Source organism: Giraffa tippelskirchi, chromosome 6, assembly GCF_054371585.1.
Source record: "Giraffa tippelskirchi isolate mGirTip1 chromosome 6, T2T-mGirTip1v1.2.pri, whole genome shotgun sequence".
NCBI classification, from domain to species: domain Eukaryota; kingdom Metazoa; phylum Chordata; class Mammalia; order Artiodactyla; family Giraffidae; genus Giraffa; species Giraffa tippelskirchi.
Genome location: NC_137280.1, coordinates 68,075,477 through 68,094,323, shown reverse-complemented (window position 1 = coordinate 68,094,323; position 18,847 = coordinate 68,075,477). Strand labels below are relative to the sequence as shown.

Here is an 18,847-nt window from a genome sequence, read left to right as displayed (position 1 = left end):
AATTCTGAAGACTAGAAAGTAGCATATGTAAAGCAGATGACCAGTGCAAGTTTGATGCATGAAGCAGGGCACCCGAGAGGGATAGGGTGGAGAGGGAGTTGGGAGGGGGGTTCAGGATGAGGGGGACACATGTATACCTTTGACTTCTTCATGTTAATGTATGGCAAAAACCCCCAAACCATCACAATATTGTAAAGTAATTATTCTCCAGTTAAATAAATTAGTTTTTTAAACAAGACTAGAAAGTGGTGTGTGTGTGTGCTGAGTCATGTCCAACTCTTTGTGACCCTGTGGACTGTAGCCCGCCAGTCTCCTCTGTCTGTGGAATTTACCAGGAAAAAACGCTGGAGTGGGTGGCCATTTCCTCCTCCATGGGGGAAAGTGTTTAGCTGTCAAATATTAGTTATGAATTGCCTAGCAAGATCTGAATCAGAGATGAAACATTTCTCCCTCTTAGCTTTCAACCAAGAAGCAAAGAATTTTCTGTTTTTTTTTTTTTTTTAATTTATTTATATGCTGGGTCTTCGTTGCTATGCAGGCTTTCTCCAGTTGCAGCAAGCAAGGAATACTCTCTAGTTCCAGTTTGCGGGCTTCTCGTTGTGGTGGCTTGTGGGTTCCAGAATGCGGTCTCAGTGGTTGTGGTTCGCGGGCTTAGTAGCTCCTCAGCAGGTAAGGTCTTCCCGGATCACTGATCAAATCCACGTCCCCTGCATAGGCAGGTGGATTCTTAACCACTGGATAACCAGGGAAGTCTCACCTGCTTTTGAAAGGGTGGGTAATTTTGTTGAATGCACCACTGCTGTTAAACTGGCCTGTTTGTGACCCTTACAATGATACTGTGCTGTTCCCCACTGACAGATAAAACAGGGGCACAGAGAGGTCAAGTATGGAGCCAAAATCAGAGAGACAACAAACATGATGGGAGTTAGTGCAGAGAGTCCGTTTCTGAGCATACTGGAGGCAGAATTCCAACAAGGAACAGGGACAGTCCAGACCTACCGTCCTCCCCCTAGGGCTGACGGTGTCTGGCTGTGCATTTCCCATGGAGGGTGAGGACTGCCTGTCTGTGCCATCTTGGAGTCGGGGCTGGGGGGGCCCTTAGACTTTGGGAATTCACAGACCCCTTTATGAGTCTCTTGAAAGCTCTGAGTCCTTATCCAGGAAAAATAGGCATTCACACGAATTAGTATATAATATCAAGGGTTCACACTGACCAACAAGCACAAACGTGGATCCCAAATGAAGATGGTCTGATGTTGTCCAATTCTCATATTTGAATTCCATGTCAGTATTACCTGCACTGTTGATGAGTTGGCTTTTCCCCCATGGCTCAGCGGGTAAGGAATCTGTCTGCAATGCAGGAGACACAGGGTTCGATCCCTGGGTCAGGAAGATTCCCTGGAGAAGGAAATAATAATCTACTTCAGTATTCTTGCCTGAAAAACCCCATGGACAGAGAAGCCTGGTGGGCTACAGTCCATGGGGTCACAAACAGTCGGGCACGACTGAGCACATACACAAGCAAAAAAAAAAAAAAGCATAAATGGGCTAGGCTCATCCATTCTCTTGGAACACCTCCAGTCATGGTTGTAGGCTCCTCACCTCCTCACCTTTGGAAGCACTGGGATTGCATTTTTTCCTGAATCAAGTAAGTCTGTCATGCTCAGTTTAGTCAGGAGTTCACAGTGATTATAGAATTCTTGAGCTGAAAGGAACCAGAGGCTTCTCTTGGCAAATGTTACCCAACATGCCTTCTTGGGTATTCCACTTCCTCTCGACAATGCTGGGTTTTATAACAGAAGCTTTCTGTGGCCGAATGACCCTGGACTTGGCTGACTGAAAGCATGCTCACCGGGATTCTCGGTGGAACCACAGTGATGCCCAAAGACGGGTCTTAGGATGGAGCATTTCTCCAATCCGTGCAACCTCAGAATGCATTCTCTCTAAAGCATCCTGCCAGTGTGATGCTTCTCAAGGAACTCTGATTCAGCTCAGTTTCCTTCCTCATTCTGAAGTGGAAACAGCTTAGAGGCACTGAGGACAGGTGTTCATCAGAATCATCCTTTCCTCCTGCAAGAATCACTGTCTCCTTCTTACCAGACCCCCCCATAGGGGATGAGACCTTGTCTCTAACCTCACGAGGTTCTTTTCTCGTGGAGACACTGTTGTTGTTGTTGTTGTTCGGTCGCTCAGTCGTGTCCGACTCTTTGTGACCCCATGGACAGCAGCCCGCCAGACTTCCCTGTCCTTCACCATCTCCCAGAGTTTGCTCAAATTCATGACCATTGAGTCAGTGATGCCATCCAATCATCTCATCCTCTGTTGCCCGCTTCTCCTCCTGCCCTCAGTCTTTCCCAGAATCAGGGTCTTTTCCAGTGAGTCGGCTCTTTTCGCATCAGGTGGCCAAAGTATTGGAGCTTCAGCTTCAGCCTCAAGCCTTCCAATGCATATTCAGAGCTGATTTCCTTTAGGATTGACTGGTTTGATTTCCTTGCAGTCCAAGAGACCTCAAGAGTCTTCTCCAGCACCACACTGACATGTATACAAATTATGACTGGACTCAGCCAGTGTGCAGGGCTGTGGTTTGGAGCGCTGGAGACTGGTCACAGGCTAGACACGGTGCAGTGAATTGGGGCCTGCTGCTACTTCCGGTGCCCCAGGGCCTGTCCCCTTGCCTCACGTTTCACTTCAGCTACAGCTGCTGGGGCAGCCCAGTGTGAGCTCAGAGTTGCAGACGGACCTGGCGTGGCCCACAGTGCACAGCAATGAATGACCCTGATGCCAGCTCAGGAGACGTGGGTAAGGGCTCCCGCTTCCTGCCCATCCTGCAGAGAATTCTGGGAAATTCTGTAGGCATCTCAGGTGGTCTCAGAGCCCCGAGCCCCTGATGCTCACGGCACATGCTCACTGTGGTCGTGCTTCCTGGGGTTGCCTCTAGATGAACCACCCATCTCACATCCTTTTCTCAGGCTCTTCTTTTGGGGAAACCCAAACTGAGAGAGGACATAAAAGCAAGTGGGTGATGTTTTTGTTTTAAGTCGAATGACTCTTAATGCCAGATAGTCTGGCTGGGTGAGTAACACAGTATTCTCTGGCTTATTTAAAAAGGGATGATTTTCAAGATGTTCTTGGTGTTCCCTTGGAAAAGTGACTAAACTCCCAGAATTTCAGGGCCTTTTATTACTATTATTATGTAGTTATTTTGGATTTACTTCATTTTCTCCCAAGCTACAGTACTGTAGAACCTCAAACCTGGCACTTATTTTTAAAGATACCTAATCCAATTTGAAACTCATGTTTAAACTTGCCTCTGGATCATTTCTCTTGTGTGGCCATCACTCTGTTTTTCCTCTTGTATTAAGGAAACTGCTGCCTCACAGACCATCCCATTCCTGGGATATCCGTCAACAAATCAAGTCAACAAATGTTTATGTAGCATCTGCCAAGTGCTAGGTTCTGGGGTTTTTGAAAGGAGCCTTAGTCACCACCCTGGTTCCTCCAGATTGTAAAGCATTTGAGAAATTGCACAGAAATCAGATGGGAGTGTGGCTTAGCTTTGGTTTAGTTGCTAAGTCGTGTCCAACTCTTGTGACCCCATGGGCTATAGCCCACCAGGCTTCTCTGTCCATGGGATTCTCCAGGCAAGAATACTGGAGTGCGTTGCCATTTCCTTCTCCAGGGGATCTTCCCAACCTGGGAATTAAACCCAGGTCTCCTGCATTGCAGGCAGATTCTTTACTGACTGAGCTATGAGGGAAGCCCTGTGGCTCAGCTTGGTTGATAATAAAAATTCATTTGGAAATGGAACTTTGTCCTGAGCCAAAAGAGCTTCCTAATATTTCTCTTTCCAGATACAGACTGTGGGACATTCCTAAAGGGAGAAACACATCTGCAGACTGAACATGCATCTGGCCAAGTCTGTGAAGAATTGGGGTCTACCTGGCTGCTCTCATGTACAAGGACCCAGATCCCCTAAGTAGGGGGATGCTCTTGTGTGTGGACTTTAAAACATCATTCCTGCTTTGTCAAGAACCAGGGACCACTGCCTTTCAGACTGCGACCATCTCACCCATTCAGTCCATCACTCCTCACCAGCGGGGAGAGAGCAAGTCAGGGACTAGGAGAGAACAAGAAACATTTCTTCAGTGTTGACCTGTCCTGGGGACCATGTGGAGATACTCTTATCTTTTGGGGGCCTGTAAGGAATGAGCTAATGAAAGATCCCACCCCAATCTCAGAGACTGTGTTGACAAAGGGACAGGGCAGAGAGCATGACAGACACTTGTCTGTGACCTGCCCCCACGCCCAGCATCTGGAGGGACAGGAGGCAGGCACAGGATGGTGTGAGAAGTCGGAGAGAGGAGACCATAATGGTGCTGCTGAGCCTGAAACGTTAGTTCCTTGGACATCATTTCACCTAGCGATACTCGGCCTGAGGCAGTTCTGCCCCCAGGGCACATTTGACCGTGTGAGTGTGTGTGTGTGTGTGTGTGTGTGTGTGTGTGTGTAGACAGTTGTGATTTAACTGGGAGAGGGTGCTACTGGCATCTTGTGAGCAGAGGCTGGAGCGCTGCTCAGCATTCTCCAATGCCAAGGACAGCCCCCATAGCAAAGGAATCTGTTGTTTCAGTCACTAAGTCCTGTCCAACTGTTTGCAATCCCACGGACTGTAGCCCGCCAGGCTCCTCTGTTCACTGGAGTGGGTTGCCATTTCCACGTCCAGGGGATCTTCCCAACTCAGGGATCAAACTCATGTCCTGAGTCTTCGGCATTGGCAGGCAGATGCTTTACCACCTGGGAAGCCTACAGTAAGGAATTACTCGGCCCTGAATGTCAGGAATGCTGAGGGAGGTCATGAAACCCTGGTTGAACCCAGCCTCCTGCCCTCATTTCACAGATGTGGAAACAGACCCTGGAGTGTGACGTGATAGCCCGAGGCTGCAGAGGAGCCAGAATCTAGGCGCCCGGCCTCCTGAGCCCGCGCTCTCCCCTGAGCGTCATGCCCCCTCTGAGGACAGCCCCCAGAGACGTCTGCTTGGGGAGCAGACAAAGGAAAAAAAATCCAGGAAAACAACACTAGACCATCTGGTGCCACCTGCGCGTGGCCAGAGAACAGGCCTGCCTCGCGGGCGGGGCTCCTCCGTCCCCAGGCTGACGGGACCAGGCAGGAGGGGCTGTGATGGAAGGTGGGCTCAGGCAGGAGCCTTGACCTGGCAGCCCAGGTGGGGCGGGAGGGCACAGGAGGGGTCTGGGGAGGTTGTCCAGCAACCCTCGTGCCACTGCTCTGGACAACCTTGGGTTAGCAGCAGGGGTGGCTGCTTGGGCATCAGCACATGGGTGCCTGCAAGCGTCGTTGCTCGGTCGTGTCTGACTCTTTGTGACCCCATGGACTGTAGCCCACCAGGCTCCTCTGTTCACAGCATTTCCCAGGCAAGAATACTGGAGTGGGTTGTCATTTCCTCCTCCAAGGGATCTTCCTCATGCAGGGATCGAACTCGTGTCTCTCACGTCTCCTGCATTGGCAGGCGGTTTCTTTACCACTTGGCCGTACAGAGGGAGAAAGTGTGTGTGTGTGTGTGTGTGTGTGTGTGTGTGTGTCTGTGTGTGCATTATTATTGCAGTGGTTAAACTGCAGGCTCTGGGGTCAGATTGGCAATGAATCTTGGCTCTACCGCTTGCTTCCTGCTCAAACTTAAAGAAGCCACTTAACCTCTCTTTGCCTCAGTTTACCTGTCTGTGAAGTGGGGAGAGACAAGTCCCTTCTTCCTGTGGCTGTGGCGAGGATTAAAAAGTGTTTAGTTCTTCACAGACTCTCAGTAGCTGTTAGCAGTTATGTCACTTGTCCTGAGAATTACAGCATTTGGGGGCCAAAGGGGCTTCAAAGATATTCCATGTCCTTCATCAATAAACAGGAAGTGAGGTTGGATTTCACAGCACAGGACTCACTCTGTCAGCTCAGGAGCAGACCTTCTGCCTCAGCCTAGCATTCTTCCTAGTATGTTTTTCTTGTAGAAATGTGGCTTTGAAGGGACCCTTATGTTTTTCTCCATGATGCCAACCTTATGACTGAGGGTGAGCCGCCTCAAAGCAGGTGTCTCTTCTGCTGCTTTTCGAACAGCAAGGAACTAGCGTTGGGGGAACCTCCACTCAGTGCCTGGCGCTGTGCTGAGGGTCATGAAACCCACCAACAACCCTGTGATGTCCCCATGTTACAGATGAGGAAACCAGGGCGCAAGGAGGGAGCGTGATTGCCTGAGTTATCACCCTCATAAAGGAATGCACCCCTGTTCTGAGTCAGCCTGCCCTCAAAGCCCTGCTCACCTGGCTTCCTGGGTCCGGATGATCACTGCCTTTTGCTGTTCCGCTCCCCGACCCCTGCCACCAGGAGCCAAGAGGACCATCAGAGAATTCATGACGTCTTTGGTTCCTGAAGGCAAATTGAGGACCGGGGTGGTTAAAGAACTTGGCTCAAACATTTCTGGCAGTGAATGTGCCTCAGAAGTCAATGAGCCCAGACTCCTCAGCTGCAAGTGACAGTACCATCACTGACACCAGCTTATAAGCACCAAAGGGATTCTGTTAGCTCATGTCAACAGACCATGTGACAGGCAGGCTCAGCTGAAAGCACTCAGAATTCATCAATATTCCCTCTCACTTTCCCACCTTTTTCTGCTTGCCAGCTTCACTCTTGCAGCCCAGCTTTCCCACAAGAGTGGAAACATGCTTGCTACCAGCTCAGAAATTCTCCTTCTAATTGCTTTGTTCTCTTCCTCTTCAACTCTCTTTGAAAATTCCCAGGGAAGAGTTCTCATTGGCAGGCTTGTGGTCACATGCCAGTCTTTGGACCTATCATTGTGGTAGAGAGGCGGGGCTTTATGGTTGGGCCTCCCTGGATATCAGGGGCATCTCCCTGGACAGGTAACTCTGGAGCTCCATCAGGGTGGTAGTTCTCCAAACAAACCTATGATGGTGTGGTGTGGTGGGGAGGCACTGAGGGTCCAGCTGGCATCCCAGCCCTTACTAGAAATAAGGAGACAGAGCTCTTACTGGATGTGTGATCTGTGCTCACCACAAGTAGCAAATAGCCTTGAGGTCTTTTAATAGCATCATTTATGCTCATCGTGCCCACAGCTCTGCAGTTAGGTAAAGGGAAGCATTCTAAATCCTGACCTCTGTCTGGTTTCTAGAGGCACTTTGTGACATTTCCACAAATAGATCAGTTCTTAATTAAATAGTGTAAAGAACAGGGCACAGTGTATCTTCACCACGAGCTTTTTGTCACCCTGAGGACCATTTTAGAACTGGCACTGTCACTGGTTTCCCTCTGGGGTTGTATCCTGGGGATGGTAGTGGAGACGATGCCAGGGTGACACTCCATGCATGCTGTATGGGTACTGAACCCCGATACCCCAACCTATCCCTGTGTCAGCAGGCCGTCAGCTGAGAAATGTAAAGAGTAGAGACTACCAGAAATTATTGGGCGTGCCCCACCCACTCCACAAGCCCAATGATAAAGGAAACAGTAAGGAATTAGCTAGAAATTCAGCCTATAGTTGGGAACATCCAGGGTCTGCAAGGCAGGATGGCTCTCAGTCCAGAGCAAGACCAGGCTGCCATCTCATAGAAGCTAGGAACATCTTTGAAGACAGAATTTTCTAATCACAGTGGGGTTGGCTCACCACAGAAGTGTGAATATGGAGAGTCTGGGGAGCATTGTCTAGGGAAGAGAGTGTGCTGACCCAAGAACATGATCTGGTTTTAGCGAATGTGTATCCTTGTAATAGAGATGGAAATGTCAGGCTTGGTAGAAGCTCAGTGCCAGGAAACACTCAAACAGTGTAACTAGCACCTTCTGTTTTGATTCCTGTCTCACCAAGCCAACTTCTGGTTTACAGCTGGTCCTGACCTAAGGAATATTTGTCTGGTATCTTTGCCAATTATTTTCCCTGTACAGTAATCATTTGATATGCTGGTTTGTACATCAGTCTTTTTGAGTCTGGTTAATGTGAGCCTGTGTAAGGGATGGGGGAGGCCTAGAAAATGGCAAGTACACTAATGCTAAATTTCATCCTGTGAGGTAGCCTGGCAGCCAGTTACCTCTCCTATAGAAATCCTTCCTAGCTTTTCTTCAAACGTGGACAGTGGACGTTCATAGTGCTCAGCACAAGTTGGGCACTAAAAGGAGAAGCAGATAAGCTTTTGTGTATCACAGAAAATACACATTTCAGGCCCTCTCCTGTTTAAAGCCCTGAGCTACGTGCTTTAGGGAATATAAGACAAGGAGAACACGGTCCCAGCCCCAGGGAGCTAGTAGACAGACATACACTCACAAGCACAGGCAGTGATAACCTCCACTTGTTGCCCTTTTAGAGCTTACTGTAGAGCTTACTGTGTTATCTCTTGCCTATGATCTCACCTTCTTGCTATAAAAATCCAAGGTTTGTCAAGGCAGGTATTGTGAAATCAAAGTACACATGAAGAAATGAGACTAAAAGAGATGACCAGGTCTGCCCAAGGTCCCTCGTCAGTGAAAGAGCCAAGATTTGAACACCTTTGTCTCCACCTTCCCAGTTTTAACCCTTTCCAGGTGCCAGTAGCTGTCCCTTGTTGTCTATCACTTTTTTGTCTTACAGTTCTTCTGCCTGAAAAACCTTCCCTTCCCTTCTTTCCGCCCTCCGCATTCTCCCAGATCTGCCAGTCAGAATGCCGCTTTCTGTGCTCAGCTCTCATGCTGTCCCCCATGAATTCAGACTAGCATTTATCCGACATCGTGTTAAGTGCGAAACGGGTCAGGACAGCGGGAAGTGAGCACAGATCCCCAAACTCCCCAAAGAGAAAATCGTCCTTAACTCTGGGAACCATGATAGAGCTGTCGAAAGCTCACAAAATCCGCTACGCAAATTTTGACGCATGAGTCACCGAGTATTTTTGCCCTAACAGGTTAAAATAGCATAATCTCCATTGAAATGAAAAAGTGACATCAAAGAAATAAAGATGTAACCATCACCACTTACTAGCGCCATCTTGTGGTAGATCTTCGCTCCCAAAGCTTAAGTTTCAACCCAACCCCTGCCTTTCTCTTGTCCTTCAGTTGGTAAATTGTGTCTGACTGTGACCCCATGGACTGTAGCCCACCGGGCTCCTGTCCATGTTTCCCTCTAAACACTTTGCTGCCCTTGTGCCCATGGGCAGTACCTGCATTAATCATCATAGTAGCTCTGGGCGGTGACTTTCCTATGTGAGTCTTGCTTTATGTTTCTTAAATGGCCAGGGTTTCTCAACATCACCACTATTGATATTTTGAGCTTGATAATTCTTTGAAGGGGGCTGTCCTATGCAATTATAGGATCTTTAGCAGCATCTCTGGACTCGCCTCACTTGTTGCTAGTAGCACCCCCACCCACTTGTGCCAACCAAAAATGTTTCCAGACCTTGCTAAATGTCCCTTTCAGGGAGAGAATTATCCCTTTGTCCCCTGTGCCCACTCTCATTGCTGCCACCCCTGATGAGAACAGCTGCCTTTAAGCTCAGCTTGGGAGTGAATCCCAGATCAGTTGCTTCCTTGCTCTGTGACTTTAGGCAAGCCACTTCGCTTAAAACTCAGTTAATAGCAGTGTCACCCTCGTAGTGCATGGGATTTTTATTAGGATTCAGTGACTTAATTCAAACATGAACCTAAACCATTACATAGCCGGGGCTCGCAATACCCATGCCTGTTTGGCATGTCCTCTTCCACCTCTGCCATGTCCCCAAAAGAACATGCTCTGATTTAATGGGTTGTCCCATTTGGAATTCCTCTGATTAGATACCAGTTTGTCTTCACGATCTCTCCCATTAAAGTGAAATGAGAACCAGGCAGTTTCACCTCGCGTGCCACCCAAGTCACCAACTTGCTGACCCTGAGTAGGGTCACCTCTCGGGGCATCAGCTTACAGATTAAGGAGTCTAGTTGAGTCTCTTCCGGCTTCCTAGGTGGGAGGATGGGAGAGCTTGTACAGGTGAGAGTGCCAGCCCAGTCAGGTGCTTCTGCAAGAGTCAGGTTCTTTGTGTGGGACCTGGGAGGGGAGGGTACTACATGTCCCCTCCCTACAGCCTCACGGACACGTTTTGTTACAGTGAAAGCAAGTCTAGGACTAAATTCTACCAGCATGGGCACATTGCCTGTCACACATATAAAAAGCAAATAAATTAAAAGCGTTGCAAGCAGTTTGGTAGCCTGGAAAGTCAAGACACGGTCACTTTGAGGTCGACATGAGGGTATTTTGAAATAAGACCAGCCTTGTGGTCTAAACAGATGGCAAGGCCTTTCATGAGAGGGAGGGAGTTGGATAAGGCAGGCTCTGGACCTGTGATGTCCGGAAGGGACGCCCCATTGTTGGGGCCAAGTCAAGGTTAGAATCCATACCTATTAATTTGTAGGTGCCTGTTTCTGAGAACCATAGACTCTAGAGACAGAAGGGATCCTTAAGATCACCCAGCCCAGGGGCTACCTACCAACGCGGATGTCTACAGAAGCCTGGCAAACAGCACACGTGTGAACCAGCCAACTTAGGGCAATAGAGAGTGATGGCAGAACTGCCAGGATCTCTGCCCAGAGGGGCTTCAATTCATCTCTATAAAAACCAGACTGGGCGATTGACCTGGGCGGCTGCCCTCCTCTTTGGCCCATCCTATCCTGTACAGAATTCCCCCTCCTCAGCATCTCCATAAGTGTCACCAGCTTCCCTTCTCCAAGAAACAGCTGTTTTGCAGAAAGAGACTCAGTGACTTAGAGGACAAACTTGTGGTGGCCGAGCGGCGTGATGGAGGAAATGAAGAGTTAGGGAGTTTGGGGTGGGCGTGTACACACTGCTGTATTTAAAATGGATACCAACAAGGACCTATTGTACAGCACAGGGAAATCTGTTCAATGTTATGTAGCAGCCTGGTTGGGAGGGAGTTTTGGGGAGAATGGATATATGTATATGTATGGCTGAGTGCCTTCGCTTTTCACCTGAAACTATCACAATGTTTGTCAATCAGTTTTGTTGTTGTTTAATCACTAAGTCATGTCCCACTCTTTGCAACCCCATGGGCTGCAGGCTGCCAGGCTCCTCTGTCTATGGGATTTCCCAGGCAAGAATCCTGGAGTGGGGTGCCATTTCCTCCCCCAGGGGATCTTCCCACATCTCCAGGGATCAAGCCTATGTCTTCTGCATTGGCAGGTGGATTCTTTATCACTGAGCCACTGACACCCCAATACAAAATAAAAAGTTTAGAAAAAAAAAAAGAAGCAGCTGTTTTGTCCTTGAGGCAGCTTGACCCTCTGCTCATCCCCCTACAGAGCACAGGCTGGAAGGAGTAGCTTCCTGTTCCTGTCTCCTAGGTTCTGGCCTGCAGGTTGAGCAAGAGCCCTGCAGCCCTCTCGAGCACTGGTTCGCCTTCCAGCCTGGGCCCCTGGGAGATTTTTCCCAGCAAACATGGAAGAATTTGCTCCGTGGTTTTGGAGTTGTACCATCAGGGGCATCTCAACTCCCTGCATCTCCTAGGTTCCCCTCATTAGACTTGCAGAAGAGGTGAAAGCAATGGCGAGTCAGGCTTCTTCACCATGATGGAGAGCTTGGTGGAGAGGGCCCTAGCCTTTCCTGACAGCACCGCCCTCCCCTGTCCCTGGAGGCTTCTCAGGAGACGGCTGAGTCATCCTGACCTTTGGAGATGCTCCCGCCCCCGCCTCCCTAGGCTCCAGCTCACCTCGAAGAGTCTGGCATTTTCTCAGAGTGAGGTGATGCTTGATGAGCAGAGGCCAGAAGCGGAAATAGAGCTGGAGAAAACCAGTGTGGAAAGGCCAGTCTGCTCTTTTTGGAAACTGACAGCCACAGCAGGGTCCCCACGTGGCTTCAAGTTCCAGACTGACTTGTAGAGTAACCCTATGGGGTCTTCAGTGGTGGGGAAAGTGGGACCAGCTAAGGTCATGCCATGCAATAAGCATCACCAGCATCCTCACTATTACTGTCACCGGCATTGTGACATCATCATGATTATCACACCATCATCACCAGCATCACCATAACCACCATTATCATCACCATCATCCTCACTGTTGTCACCATCACCACTATTATCACATCGTCACCACCATTACCACCACTATCATTGTCACATCATGTTTTAATCACTGTCAGCATCATAAGTTATCATCACCATCTTTGTCACTGTTGTATTATCACTGTCACCATCATCATTACTTTCAGTGTTGTTATAGCCTTTAGTGATAATAAATAACAATTTATTAAGCTCTTATTCTTATCATACATGCATGCATGCTAAGTCGCTTCAGTCATGTCCGACTCTTTGTGACCCCATGGACTATAGCCCTCCAGGCTCCTCTGTCCATGGGATTCTCCAGGCAAGAATACTGGAGCGGGTTGCCATTTCCTTCTCCATATTATTGTCAAGTTCTGGGCAGATGGTGACTGCAGCCATGAAATTAAAAGACGCTTGCTCCTTGGAAGAAAAGGTATGGCCAACCTAGACAGCATGTTAAAAAGCAGAGACATTACTTTGCCAAAAAAGGTCCGTCTAGTCAAAGCTATGGTTTTTCCAGTAGTCCTGTATGGATGTGAGAGTTGGACTATAAAAAAAGCTGAGCACTGATGAATTGATGCTTTTGAACTGTGGTGTTGGAGAAGACTCTTGAGAGACTTGGAGCCCCTTGGACTGCAAGGAGATCCAACCAGTCCATCCTAAAGGAAATCAGTCCTGAATATTCATTGGAAGGACTGATGCTGAAACTGAAACTCCAATACTTTGGCCACCTGATGCGAAGAACCGACTCATTGGCAAAGACTCTGTTGCTGGGAAAGATTGAAGGCAGGAGGAGAAGGGGATGACAGAGGATGAGATGGTTGGATGGCATCACTGACTTGATGGACATGAATTTGAGTAAGCTCCGGGAGTTGGTGATGGACAAGGAGGCCTGGTGTGCTGCAGTGCAAAGAGCCGGACACGACTGAGCGACTGAACTGAACTGGGCTTATCATCTCATTCTCCCACCACTCTTCAAGGCTCTGGCATTACAGAGATAAGGCCACTGAGATTCAGTGGTTCATATAATGAGCCTTCCAAAAAGGAAAGACAAAGATTTCTCAGCTGGGATGTATCAAGATAGGAGTCAACCCAGACTGTGACTTGCTCCGAAGGGTGCTCTCACTGTCCATGGGACGTTTTCATCAGTGTTTATCACAGCTGTACTCTGATGGTTATCCCTGTAGCAGCAGTCTTCCAGGTCTGATGTGACTTTCCTGATTGAGCATCACTTTGTTCATGGCTGCATGCCCTGTGCCTATGGAGACCTAAATGGGTGCTCAGTACTGGCTAACTGCTTGAATGACTTCCTGTAGCTCTACACTGGCTTCTCCTGAGCGTTGTGAAGCTGGCCTCCCTGGTGCCCTAGATAAGCTCTATTCGGAGAGAGCTTATTGAGGAAGGTGAGGGTGGCCTTGGAGTCACATCTCTGTAAGATCTCTAAAACCATCCACCCACCTCGGACCATCTCTCACCCCAGGAGCCAGTTTCTTTCTGGCTGTTTCCTGCCAGAAACAGCTTGATATTTTTTTGTGTGTCAACATCCCCTCCCCAGGAAAGGGTGTTTGCTGACAAACCACCGGCGTGATCTGAGAGCACAGATGGAAATTGTGGACGGGTGGGGCTGAGGCTAGCAAGCGTTCTCCCCCACCCTTGGTGTCCCTCCACACACCACTATTAGCCCCCAGCTTTCAAAGAGCAGTGATCTAAGGAACAGCCATGGTAATGAAATGAACAGTATGTAGGTGTCAGGCACTCATCTAAATGTTATCAGAGGTTAATTAATTATCCGGTCAACCTCTGAGGTAGGTGCTACAATTATTCCCATTTTATTACCCTCAAAGGCTGCATGGGGTTGTCCAAATTCACACAGTTAGGATATGGCAGAGCTTGGATTCAAACCCAGATAGTCTGGCTCCCAGATCTGTGCACTTAGTTGTGCAGGAGGTGTAGTGGGGGAGCCGGGGAGCCAGGGAGCCAGGTGCACAATTTTGTTCTGCCTTACACATTGGTGTTGACCTAGGGATCTTGCTTAACCCCATCCTTAGGGTCTCCTAGGCATAATCATACCCCCTGTCACAGGGTCATTGTGAGAATTACAAGGGGTGACATTTGCAAAGTGCAGAGGATGAGGTGGTTGGATGACATCACCAACTCGATGGACATGAGTTTGAGGAAGCTCTGGGAGTTGGTGATGGACAGGGAGGCCTGGTGTGCTGCAGTCCATGGGGTCGCAGAGTCGGACACGACTGAGCGACTGAACTGAGCACCCTAAATGTGTACCCCAAATGTCCTCAATAAATTTGAAAAGGCAATTACAGAAGATTAGGACCCATCCATAGGACCTCATTTTAATTTAATTTCCTCTGTGAGGACCTTATCTCCTAATAAGGTCATGTTCTGAGGATTATGGGTTCGGACTTGATATGAAATTGTGGGGGACACAGTTTGGCTCATGACACCAGCCACCATCTGCTGTGCGGGACATGGAAACTGAGGCCAAAAATAAGGAAGGGTCTTGACCAAAGTTCCAGCTCTGTATTGGACCTTAGAAGGGACCTTGTTTTTCCACCCTCAGCACACTGTTCCCCGCCTCCATCCCAAATAGCAACATTTTCTGAAACCCATCTGCTCACCCTTGGCCGGATTTCTCTCTTTACTGGGCGAGTCCTCGTCTTCCCCCATCCGTCCCTCCAGAGCCTTGGGAAGAGGCTGGAGCGAGCGTGCTTGTCCCTGTGTGGGTGTGCCTCTGCCCACCCCGTGCTCCTCCCGAGCTGCGGCGTGTGGTGATCCTAGAAACAGTGGATGGAGGCCAGGGAACACGCTGCCCTGATTTATTAGTTTTTTTAAATTAACTAGGACACACACTATTATTCTCAGTTTATTCAGTCTGGGAGGCCTTTAACTTTGCTTCTCACATCAGTGAAATAACAGGGGAGCACAATCAGGGGATAGCTCAGTGGGGGTGGTGGTGGGGGGTGCGTTACCATGACAACAGCTGGAGAGAGCTGGGCCCCACCCCCTGTGCCGCCACTCTCCGGCTGGGAGACACTGGGAAGGTGGCTGTATAGCCTCAGTTTCCTCATTCTATAAAAGTGGAGCTGATAACACATCATCCTTCGTGAAATTATTGAAGATAATATATGTGTAGAGAACTTGGCACCATATTTGACACCTAGTAGATGCTCCAAAAATGATTCCTTAACAAAAAGGGAAATACCGTTTGGTAATTATCCTTGGTTCTCACATTAAACTGTGTTCACTCGCCTTTTCCTCAAGGGTGGTCCTTTCTTAGAGATACAGTTAACGGGGTCAGGAGAAGGTGAGAAAAGAGTGATCTTACATGGATAACTGAGGGCCAGAGGCTGTCTGCCTGCTTGCATGCTAAGTCGCTTCCGTCACGTGCGACTCTGCAACCCATGGACTGTATCCTGCCAGGCTCCTCTGCCCATGGGATTGTCCAGGCAAGAATACTGGAGTGGGTGGCCATGCCCTCCTCCAGGAGATCTTCCCATCCTAGAGATCGAAACTTCATCTCTTATGTCTCTCGCACTGGCAGGCGGATTCTTTACCACTAATGCCACCTGGGAGGCTCAGAGGCTGTCTACCCTCACCCATTCTTTCATTCTCCTTCCTTTTATTCATTTCACCCAGTTAACAAATATCTACTGATTTTGAGATGTTATGTCTAGAGATTAGGGATTCAAAGATTAAAAAAAGGTTGCCTCTCTCAAAAAAACATTTTTTTTCTCAGTTTTTCTGAGAAGAACACAGTGAAAGACATTATGAGATAAAGATATAAAAACTGAAGCGTGTGCAAACTATAGAGATGGAGAGTAAGTGGATTGGTTATGAACATTTGGAAATATAAGGCATCAGAGCGAGCTTCCGGAGAGTGGGTTGACATTTGAACGTGGTATTGAAAGGTGTGTGGGATATTTCAGATGGAAAAATCCAGAAAAGTATTACAGACTGAGGGAACAGGGTGAAGAGCCAAGATGTAGAGGCATGAAGCGCTGTGATACTTCAGAGAGACCGCAAGCAGAGTGTGGTTGCTGGAGCATAAACTCGGATGTGAAAGTAGCTACGGGCAAGCAGGCTGGAGAGGTTGTCAGGGATCAGATCGTGGGAGCCATAGATGCTGAGATCAGGAACATGTGCTTCCCTGTGTAAGTGATGCAGGCATATTGGGTCAAGTGGAAAGTGACACAGCCATGCTTACAAAAACTGTTCCTGCAGCTGAGTGGTAGTGGAGGTGGGCAAGGCTCAGAGCATTAGTTGGCTCAGTGGTTCATCTGGTTACAGCGTTCAACTCAGCTAGTGCAAGGACATGACAAAAGGGGGAAATACTAGAAAAAGGGAAGTGAAATCAGTGACTTAGTGGAAGTGGATAAATTGAGGAATAAGTCCAAGTTTTGATTCAATGACAAGTTCAATGATGCTTCTATTTCCCAAAATAAGCTAGGAGCAGGTCTGGGGGGAAGACAGTAAAGTTTGGGACATGTCAAGTTTGAGGCTGTTTATGAGACATTCAAGGTAGATAGAACCAGGAGTTAGAACCTTCCCCAGGATGATTGATGGTTTCAAATTGTGGTGCTGGAAAAGACTCTTGAGAGTCCCTTGGACTTCAAGGAGATCCAACCAGTCAATCCTAAAGGAAATCAATCCTGAATACTCAGTGGAAGGGCTGATGGTGAAGCTGAAGCTCCAAAACTTTGGCTACCTTATTTGAAGAGCTGACTTATTGGAAAAGACCCTGATGCTGGGAAAGATTGAGGGCAGGAGGAAAAGGGGGCAACAGAGGATGAGATGGTTGGATGTCATCACTGACTCAATGGACGTGAATTTGAGCAAACTCTGGGAGATGGTGAAGAGCAGGGAAGCCTGATGTGCTGCAGTCCATGGGGTTGCCAAGAGTCGGACATGGTTTAGCAACTGAACAACAACAGGATGGAGAACCCAGGAAAAAGATAAGACTGTGAATCAGATTTGGTGAGTTCAGACATGTACACAATCAGATGTGGTGACAGTGGAATATTTAAATGAGAGAGTCCAGTAGACAGTTGTTTAAATGAATCTGGAGCTCAGCACAGTGATCAAAGCTAACAAGAGAGACTGGAAGTCATCGATACCAGGATTGCAGTTGAAGATATAGGGGAGAAAAAAGATGGAGATTATGGAGACTGAGTATTCCAGAAACCCACTGCTTATAAAGTATTGAAAGCAAGACAGTTCTGGTCTTGGGGGTGTTGATGTCCCAGAAAGTCCATTCTGAGGGTGGGAGACACTACAGGGCCTGGGTCAGGGTGGTACATACTGGGCACCATAGTTCCAGGCGGCCAGTTCCTCAAGTGCAAGACCCTGTGGGAGTTCTGCTTTGGAGGGATATATGCCCACCCTGGGGAGAGCCTGGTTTAAGCCATTGTGTCAGGTCTGCCACGTGGGGTCATAGCAGAGAGGTTGATAGTGACTACAGGGTTAAGTTAATCCTTGAGGTAGTAGCCCCACTGTAGAGTCAGAAACTTCACTGCTAATGGGACAGGCCAAAGCTCATCTCAGTCTTTTTCTATAAAGGCCTAAATAATAAAGTAAATACTTTGGACTTTGGGGGCCATGATCACTGTCACAGCTATTCAACCCTGCCATTGTAGCATCAAAGTAGCTGTAGATAATCCATAAATGAATGGGCATAGCTGTCTCCAGTACAGTTTTATTTACAAAAACATGTTACAAGCTGGATTTGCTGGGTTTGAACCATGGGCCTGACTTGGATCAGTCAACTTCATGTCTCCTCTTTCCTAAAGCCATGAGATTTCTTCTCTATCTTCCTTCTATCTGTAAGTTTGGGTGGGTTTGGTTTGGGAGGAAGAAGGCAGGTGTCTGAGTAGTCAATCATGAGTGTGTGCCTCTGTATGGAGCATAGTTTTTTTTGTTGTTGTTTAGTTGCTACATGGTGTCCAACTCTTTTGAGACCCATGGACTGTAGTCCGCCAGGCTTCTCTGTCTGCGGAGTTCTCCAGGCCAGAATACTGAAGTGGGTTGCCATGTCCTTCTCCAGGGGATCTTCCTGACGCAGGGATCAAACCTGCATTTCCTGCATTTCAGGTGGATCCTTTTACCACTGAGTCACCAGGGAATCCCCATGGAGCATAGGGGCTGATACAAGTGGAAACTTCCTTCCTGGGGGCAGGTGAAGCCTCAGCAGCCTGTGATGGATGGGGAAGGTACATGCAGGAGAGGAGTGCCGGGAGCTCTGAGTGTCTTGCAAACACACTCACTGCTCTCTGAAACAAAGGGCCCGGGGTGCTCCATTCGGAGCCAATCTAATCACCTTGCAAGTGGCCCCGTCTGCATTATCTGTGGGCTGCATGGAGAAATGTGATTATTTGGGGAATTTCCATTCCCAGAGATGGGTCATCACCGACTGTGGCCAAAAGCCTTCACAGCAGGCCTGTTTTTAATTGGTTACACGGAGGTGGCCTGCACAGCTCAGAACCAGCATCTAGGGATAAAGATGACATCTTCTGCTCCAAGATTCCTATGCAGATGCATCTGAGCTGAGCAAGTGACCAGAGAAACACATTTGGTCTGTCTGTCCAGTCTCCGCCGTCTGAAGGCCTGGCCTGTGTGGCAGTTGTGCTTTGGCACATCACGATGTGGGTTTGATCCCTGGGTCAGGAAGATCCCCTGGAGGAGGAAATGGCAACCCACTCTAGTATTCTTGCCTGGAGAATCCCATGGACGGAGGAGCCTGGAGGGCTACAGTCTGTGGATCACAAAGAGT

At 48.5% G+C, this 18,847-nt stretch overlaps 1 protein-coding gene and 1 long non-coding RNA gene across 2 annotated transcripts in view; one reads left to right on the top strand and one right to left on the bottom strand.

Moving 5' to 3' along the window:
- Nucleotides 1-18,847, top strand: part of KCNQ3 (potassium voltage-gated channel subfamily Q member 3) — a 294,819-nt gene that overhangs the window by 121,149 nt on the left and 154,823 nt on the right. The window lies entirely within an intron of this gene.
- On the bottom strand, nucleotides 480-12,007 carry LOC145510326 (uncharacterized). The gene is made up of 4 exons (XR_014056967.1): nucleotides 11,731-12,007; nucleotides 6,322-6,427; nucleotides 1,296-1,398; nucleotides 480-707 (listed from the first exon to the last, which is right to left on the bottom strand). It is a non-coding gene; the product is annotated as an uncharacterized LOC145510326 (long non-coding RNA).